The 8,626-nt window shown below is 41.9% G+C and overlaps 1 pseudogene; it reads right to left on the minus strand.

Annotated features, from left to right (window-relative positions):
- Positions 1 to 65: 65 nt before the first annotated feature.
- Positions 66 to 4,878, minus strand: LOC124004151 (annotated as a pseudogene).
- Positions 4,879 to 8,626: the final 3,748 nt, after the last annotated feature.

Raw genomic sequence — 8,626 nt, forward strand, 5'->3', positions numbered from 1 at the left:
GTAATACAGATAGTATTTCTGGAAAGAATTTAATTTACAAAATCAAATGTCATACATATTATATTCTAAGGCATACACAGATCAGCTACTCCCCCATTCTTTTCTCCATTCACCTCTTCTTGTCGTCGTTTCAGAGGAATAATGTAGAGTCCGTTCTTCGCTTCTTTCAGTCTCCACCACCGACCAAGCCTGAAAACAACGACCGTTTTAACAAAAACAAAGACGGTTGACAACACAGAGCTAATGCATGAATGAAGTTATGAGTAAAATTATGCGGTACATAAGATGCCATTTAATCTTATAATAAGGAAAGTAGGTAATGCCATCACTGCCACTGAGGCGGTCTTAAGGATTTGAGGGTGAAATAACAGTGCCACCACGTGGACAACGGTCCTCATGGCAACTACTTCAATACAGAATACTGAAAACAGGCGTGTTTAAAGAAAAGGGTAGACTGATTATATGATCAATCAACAAGTCAGTCTATAATGCTAGTAAGTATGCTCTGGGCTATATCTCTGTATGACAGGCAAGTAGGTGGGTACCTACCTGTGCTCCTGTCCTACTCCTGCCACCAGGAACTTCCCAGAACTGGAGAACTTTAGACTGTTGACAAAACCATTCTACACGAAAAGAAAACAAATATGCTGTATTGAGAAGACGGATGTTTTAGTGCAGAACACTCTTACTAGGCAATTCCTCATACACATATATAAATGGGCCCAATGCTTAATGTTTGAATTATAGCCAATGGTGCTACCCACATATTTTTATGCTACACAACACAAGGTGTATTAGGTATGGAGCAGTGTAGCTGGGACTTGCTTACCACAGGGACGCTGAAGAGAGGCTCCAGATGACGGAACCCCTGACCACATTTCCACAGCTGCACCTTAGAGTTGTGGGAACCTGCAGTGACGAGACTACCGTTGTTCAATTACAGAATCATCAATTGGACAGGTAAATACTAGCGGTCAATTGCGAAATGATGTCCAAGTCTGCTATGAATGCGAGCATGCTGATTTTCCTACGCTACCTACGTAGATTTACAGTATGCATTATAGCAAGGAGGTAGAAGTTTGGGGTTGATTGTTAAATAACTCATAGGGTGTGTGTATAGAAGAGACAGTGTATAGTAAGGTTGGTGAATAGGACTCTCACAGCCGAGGCAACGTGTCAATAGTGCTGCCGTGCTTGGTGTATACACAGAGTATACAAAACATTAAGAACACCGGCTCCTTCCATGAGACTGATCCCTTACTGAAGTCACTTGTTAAATCCACTTCAAATCAGTGTAGATGAAGGGGAGGTGACAGTTTAAAGGACTAACAGTTGAAGTTGGAAGTTTGCATACACTTAGGTTGGAGTCACTAAAATGTGTTTTTCAATCATTCCACAAATTTCTTGTTAACGGACTATTGCTTTGGCAAGTCGGTTAGGACATCTATTTTGTGCATGACAAGTAATTTTTCCTGCAATTGTTTACAGACAGATTATTTCACTGTATCACAATTCCAGTGGGTCAGAAGTTTACATACACTAAGTTGACTGTGCCTATAAACAGCTTGTATAATTCCAGAAAATGTCATGGCTTTAGAATCTTCTGATAAATGATGTCAATTAGGTTGAGTCAATTGGAGGTGTACCTGTGGATGCATTTCAAGGCATACCTTCAAACTCAGTGTCTCTTTGCTTGACATCATGGGAAAATCCAAATAAATCAGCCAAGACCTCAGAGAAAAAAAATGGTAGACCCCCGCAAGTCTGGTTCATCCTTGGGAGCAATTTCCAAATGCCTGAAGGTACCACATTCATCTGTACAAACAATAGTAAGCAAGTATAAACACCATGGGACCACGCAGCCGTCATACCGCTCAGAAAGAAGACGCATTCTGTCTACTAGAGATGAACGTACTTTGTTGCAGAAAGTGCAAATCAATCCCAGAACAACAGCAAAGGACCTTGCGAAGACGCTGGAGGAAACAAGGCCACAAGTATCGATATCCACAGTAAAACAACTCCTATTTCGACATACCCGAAAGCCACTGCTCCAAAACCACCATAAAAAAGGCAGACTACGGTTTGCAACTGCACATGGGGTAAAAGATTGTACTTTTTGGAGAAATATCCCCTGGTCTGATGAAACAAAAATAGAACCATTTGGCCATACCGACCATCGTTATGTTTGGAGGAAAAAGGGGGAGGCTTGCAAGCCAAAGAACACCATCCCAACCGTGAAGCACGGGGGTGACAGCATCATGTTGTGGGGGTGCTTTGCTGCAGGAGGGACTGGTGCACTTCACAAAAGAGATGGCATCATGAGGGAGGAAAAGTATGTGAATATATTGAAGCAACATCTCAAGACATCAGTCAGGAAGTTAAAGCTTGGTCGCAAATGAGTCTTCTAAATGGACAATGACTTCCAAAGTTGTGGCAAAATGGCCTAAGGACAATAAAGTCAAGGTATTGGAGTGGCCATCACAAAGCCCTGACCTCAATCCTATAGAAAATGTGTGGGCAGAACTGAAAAAGCGTGTGCGAGCAAGGAGGCCTACAAACCTGACTCAGTTACACCAGCTCTGTCAGGAGGAATGGGCCAAAATTCACCCAATTTATTGTAGGAAGCTTGTGGAAGGCAACCAGAAATGTTTGACCCAAGTTAAATAATTTAAAGGCAATGCTACCAAATACGAATTGAGTGTGTAAACTTCTGACCCACTGGGAATGTGATGAAAGAAATAAAAGCTTAAAAAAATATATATATGTTATTCTGACATTTCACATTCTAAAAATAAAGTGTTGATGCTAACTGACCCAAGAAAGGGATTTGTTTTACTAAGATTAAATGTCAGGAATTGCGAACTGAGTTAAAATGCATTTGGCTAAGGTGTATGTAAACTTCTGACTTCAACTGTATAAGCCTTGAGACAATTGAGACATGGATGGTGTATGTGTGCCATTCAGAGAGTGAATGGGCTACACAAAAAAATGAAATGTCTTTGAATGGTGTATGCTAGTTGGTGCACCGGGTTGTGTCAAGAACTGCAACGTGCTGTTTATTTTTTACACTCAACAGTTTCCTGTGTGTATCAACTATGGCTCACCACCCAAAGGACATCCAGCCAACTTGGAAACCTGTGGGAAGTTTGAGTCAACATGGGTCAGCATGCCTGTGGAACGATTGACACCTTGTAGAGTCCATGCCACGACAAATTGAGGCTGCTCTGAGGGAAAAGGGGTAACACCTATTAGGAAGGTGTTCCTAATGTTTGGAATACTCAGTGTATATTGATTGTTGAATATAAGTTATATCTATGAAAGAACGATAAAACAATGTCCTTATTTAATTGTAACAGTTCTAACTCTGACAACTCAATATTAGGAAAGAGTTTATGTTCTGTAAACTCAGTGTAGAACTGTGTTATAAAGCTGGTGACTCTCACAGCCATTAGTACCTGAGGCTACGGTGTCAGAATTCTGCAGAGCTGCCACGGCTGCTACCCAGTAGGGCTGCTCCTGTCCTGAGTCACCATGCCGACCGTGGGCTGCCTTCACCATGCTAAGAGGCTTCTTCTTGTTCACACTCCACAGGCAGACAGAGCTGGAGGGAGGACGAGAGAAAGCTTTTTAGACGAATGAAAACATTTGTAAGGAACCATTCCCTCACAAAGTGGTTGCAGAACTGCTAGAGGTGGAGTACCACGACACCTAGTGGAGTATAAATCCACATTTACCCATCATCAGCGCCTGTTATCATGTGTTCCTCGTTAATGAGCTGGATACAGTCGATGGAGCCCTTGAGAGAGAATAGCGAAAATGAGTGGGAGGAGCATTACCAGTATGTTAACACACAAGGATAATAGACACCAACAAAAACTAGGCCCATACAGTGTTGTGAGACTGACTAACACAGAGAAGGAGACCAGGGGGACTCACTCATGGCCATGGAACACAAGCTGGGACTCCTTAGCGATCTTCCACACCCTCACAGTGCGGTCCCTCCCCCCTGCAGTCACACAGCGCTCCCTACTCCCACTGTCCAACCCTGTGATCACATCCTGGTGACCAAACCTAGGGAGACACATGGTCAATAAAACACACAAACCACATGCCAAAACATAGACATTACTATTCAGCTACTTACGGTGTTTCCACATAGGCATTTTCGTCCACGTTCCACACCTTGATGGAGCGGTCATGAGAAGCACTGTACAAGTCATGGGTGCCCCTCCTGAAGGATAGGCCCTGTGGAGGAGATGGCACCGTTTGTGAAGGTAAATATTAAAGGATGAGAACGCAAGAATAAAAGCAGATGGAAAAAATTAATATATCGGAAGGTGTGAAAGGGAGTATATTTTACCGATACTGGGCCTCTATGTCCTATAAACTTGTACAGGTGTTTACATGTTGCTGCCTCCCAGATCATGATCAACTTATTCATGTCTCCAGTAGCCAGGTATTTGCCATCCAATGATATAGACATACATAGGACATGGGCCGTATGTCCCACATGGCGATCCTCTGTTCCTTTCCTCCCACCAGCTATCGTATGAAGTCTCTTACCACTCTCAACATCCCCTGCAGTTAGAGAAGACAACGGGAGAATGCATGAGTAAGTTCACTTTGACTGTGTTGCATTCTAGGTCGCATGCAACTGATTTTGAACATTTCAGTACAACAAATATATTTCAGATTATTTTGGTAGATGGAAGAAAGTAATATACAGCTTCAATATTTATATGTTATTTCTTCAACTTCACAATTTAATTATAGTGCTTCAGACCTGATGAAAATATGTTCTGTGTATTTAGTCAAATGTACTTACTTTCTGTGCCTGTGTTATATATTTGATCAGGGAGTTTTCCCACCTGGAAACATGGCACCCAAGCCGGCACCAACAACAACAACACATTCCATCAGTGTCAACACAGGCTCTTCTGTCAAAATGATGAAGATTGGATCATTCTCTGGATGATTTTGGTGTATATAGACTTTCTTTTTTTCTACTGTGTCATTGACTTGTTGATTGTGTTATTGGCTTGTTTATTGTTTATTCCATGTTATTCCATGTGTAACTCTGTTGTTGTCTGTGTCACACTGCTTTGTTTTATCTTGGCCAGGTCTCAGTTGTAAATGAGAACTCTCAACTAGCCTACCTGGTTAAAAATAAAGGTGAAATAAAAATGAAAAAAGTACTGGAGAAGTACTGAATACCGGAATGGACATTCGGCCATAGAGATGAGAAAGGTTATCTTATTGATGATCAATTACAAACAGTTACTGCAGATGACCAACCTGGTAAGTGTTCAGTTTATTTAATTAAATTTACAATGAACACTGAAAGACAAAAAAAGACAAAACAACAACAACAACAACAACAACAACAACAACAACAACAACAAAGAGTGTGAACGACACAAAACAGTCCTGTAAGGTGAAAAAACACAAAACAGGAAACAACTACCCACAAACACAGGTGGGAACAGGCTACCTAAGTATGGTTCTCAATCAGAGACAACGATTGACAGCTGCCTCTGATTGGGAACCATACCAGGCCAAACACATAGAAATATAACACACAGAACAAAACATAGAATGGAAAACATAGAAAGCCCACCCCAACTCATGCCCTGACCCAACCAAAATAGAGACATAAAAAAGGAACTAAGGTCAGGACGTGACAGTTATCTTGTCCGTACTCACAAACCTTTTAGACCTAAGGTTTAGACCCTTGGTCTAAAATGGATAGCTGCTAGCTTTTCTCATAGACAAACCTGGCACAATTATTCACTATGCCAAGTACAACCAGCTGATCTGTAACCTCAGTAATCTTAAATGGTAGACCCAGGCATGAAAGTAGATTTTATTTCTTACCGATACGGGCATCATAAAATTACATATAGAATCCCTATTAATTTAGTATATCTCGGTGGGCCTAGTAAAGATTTGTCATGTAACTTTTATCATGTATTACCTTTTAATATGTCATAAACACAACCAGTCATAATGTTTTCATCTGATTGTCAAACAATCACTTCAAAAGGTGCTCCTGTTGGCTTCACGGGCACGTTTGTCCACTCACAACATAATTCCATCAAAACAGTGCTCTGTGCGCTCGCAATTTCATGGATAGAAAGAGACATCTGTTACAAAAAAATGAAATGTGTAATGACATTCGCCGATTGTCATTAGGCACACAACACTTGTAGCCTAAATTTATGCATCAACTGCCGTACACAAGCGTCTCGGTCTTGGCCACTTATCTCCGCCTTAGTGTTCTTGTCGAACCACAAAGCAATTTGGAGGGTATACCGCCAGTTTTCAAGTCAATTCACTCAGCTGGCATGCGGTAATGTTGAGTAATGGTGTAATTGCCAATAGTTTTCTTGTCTATTTGTTTGAATTATTGTGATAGGCTCACGTTTTACCCGTTACGGGGTACACTGTATGAACTTCACTGCTAATGCTTGCCAGCTACATATCTATTAAGTTAAATATCTAAGATGTGCCAAATCAATTCTCTCCAGCTGGGTTTTGCTAACTTGCTAATGTTAGCTAAGTGGCTAACGTTAGCTTGCAAGATCAAGCTTCCTGGTAACAGCAGCAGAGATCCTCCCCTCCTAGATGAAGATAATATTTGTTTTGTGCATGCCACAAACTGCGTTTTGAGATACTTGCATAACTTAATGAGCATTTACCTAGGATTCAGTACAAGAAACTATTTAGTACTTGTTAGCATAGCTTTTTTTCAGTTTGAAAAACAATTGGTGCCCCTTGTGTACACTATGTGTAATACTGAATATCCTGGAATGGCACAGGCACCATATGAAGGTTTCAAATCTGGATACCGCCCAACCCTAATCTGTGTACACTACTGTTACCATAGCACATTGCTGTCACCTTATTACCACTGTGTAAGATGCTCTTAATTATCTTCTTTCATATAATCCATTACCGTTAGTTCACTCCTCTGTAAATGTGTGTGTGGTATGTGCCTGTCCTGGGTGTGAAATTAAGTGTGGATTTGATCCCTGTCTCCTGCTGGTCGTTATCAGTCCTCTTACTGGGACTCTGGAGCAGTTGTACCTATACTAAACCGGTACCTCTTTCGGAGACCGCATATTAAAGCCTATTTTCATTTCAAATTATAAAATATATTGATAATACATGTTAAAATTATTTTCCACAGCAAGTGAGGATAAGATTTGGTGAGGATTACAGTGCGATCTGAGCTGCCGTCAGAACAAAGTTGAATAATGAAGACAAACTGTTGAAGAACAGACTTGGGATCCGTTAAAACATAACCATATACCAGGTTAGAATCACACAATTGTTGACATTGCAAGAACTGTAAATGCAGTCTTTTGTTCCTCCAACAGATGTCAGTATGTAGCAGTTTAGTTGTGGGATGTCACTTTTGATCAGAAGGATTTTGACTATCAAATCAAATCAAACTTTATTTGGAAACATGCACCGAATACAACAGGTGCATGTCACACCCTGATTTGTTTCACCTGTCTTTGTTCTTGTGGAGCCCCTCCAGGTGTCGCCCATCTTCCCAATTATCCCCAGTGTATATATACCTGTGGTCTCTGTTTGTCTGTTGCCAGTTCCTTTTGTTTGTCAAGCCTACCAGCGTTTTTCCCCTTGCTCCTGTCTGTTTCTCGTTCCTGTTTTCTAGTTTTCCTGGTTTTGACCATTTCTGCCTGCTCTGACCCTGAGCCTGCCTGTCGTTCTGAACCTTGTCATATCACACTGGACTATTGACCTCTGCCTGCCCTGACCCTGAGACTGCCTGCCGTTCTGTACCTTTTGGACTGATCTGGATTACCGACCTCTGCCTGCCCTTGAACTGTCGTTTTGCCTGCCCTCTGTTCTAGTAATAAACTTTTGTTACTTCGACACTGTCTGCATCTGGGACTTCTCCTGAGCCTTGACAGTACGAACTGGCCATGACTGACCTAGCAGACTTGCACCAGCTCCACAATGCCATCTCCTCCCAAGGAGCCACCATTGGAAAGCCCGAGGAGATGCTTCGTGGTCTGATGGAAGGGTTCCAGACCTTGGCAGAACGCCAAGACCGAGCATTGAACACATTGCTGGAGCAATTCCGCTGGTTGTCTGTTAGGCAGCCTACCACGACGGTAACCTCCCAGCCCCTCAGTAACCTGGCTGGTAGCAGCGCCCTTTGCCCGGCACATCCGGTGAACAGGTCAGGGTTCCATAGCCGCAGGCACAACCGTTGAAACTGGAGCAGCAACACAGCCAGGTGGACTGGGGACAACAAGGGGTCATCAGGCCAGGTAGTCCTGAGGCATGGTCCTAGGAATGATTTAAGAGTACTGTAGATTATATATGTTATAGATTTGATTTGATTTGTGATATATTCACTCACATAGTAGCCTTAAAAACACATTGTGCCTGCTAAATAAATGTCTTTCCAATTCCCACTCATCTCACAATATTCAGTTTGGTCTTCACTGATGCTATTAAATTACTTTTTGCAACTGTTTTCCAAATAAAATAAAACATGTTGAACCCCTAACTGTGTGTGTGTGTGTGTGTGTGTGTGTGTGTGTGTGTGTGTGTGTGTGTGTGTGTGTGTGTGTGTGTGTGTGTGTGTGTG

The sequence above is a fragment of the Oncorhynchus gorbuscha genome, linkage group LG18 (assembly GCF_021184085.1).
Source record: "Oncorhynchus gorbuscha isolate QuinsamMale2020 ecotype Even-year linkage group LG18, OgorEven_v1.0, whole genome shotgun sequence".
Taxonomy (NCBI): Eukaryota; Metazoa; Chordata; class Actinopteri; order Salmoniformes; family Salmonidae; genus Oncorhynchus; species Oncorhynchus gorbuscha.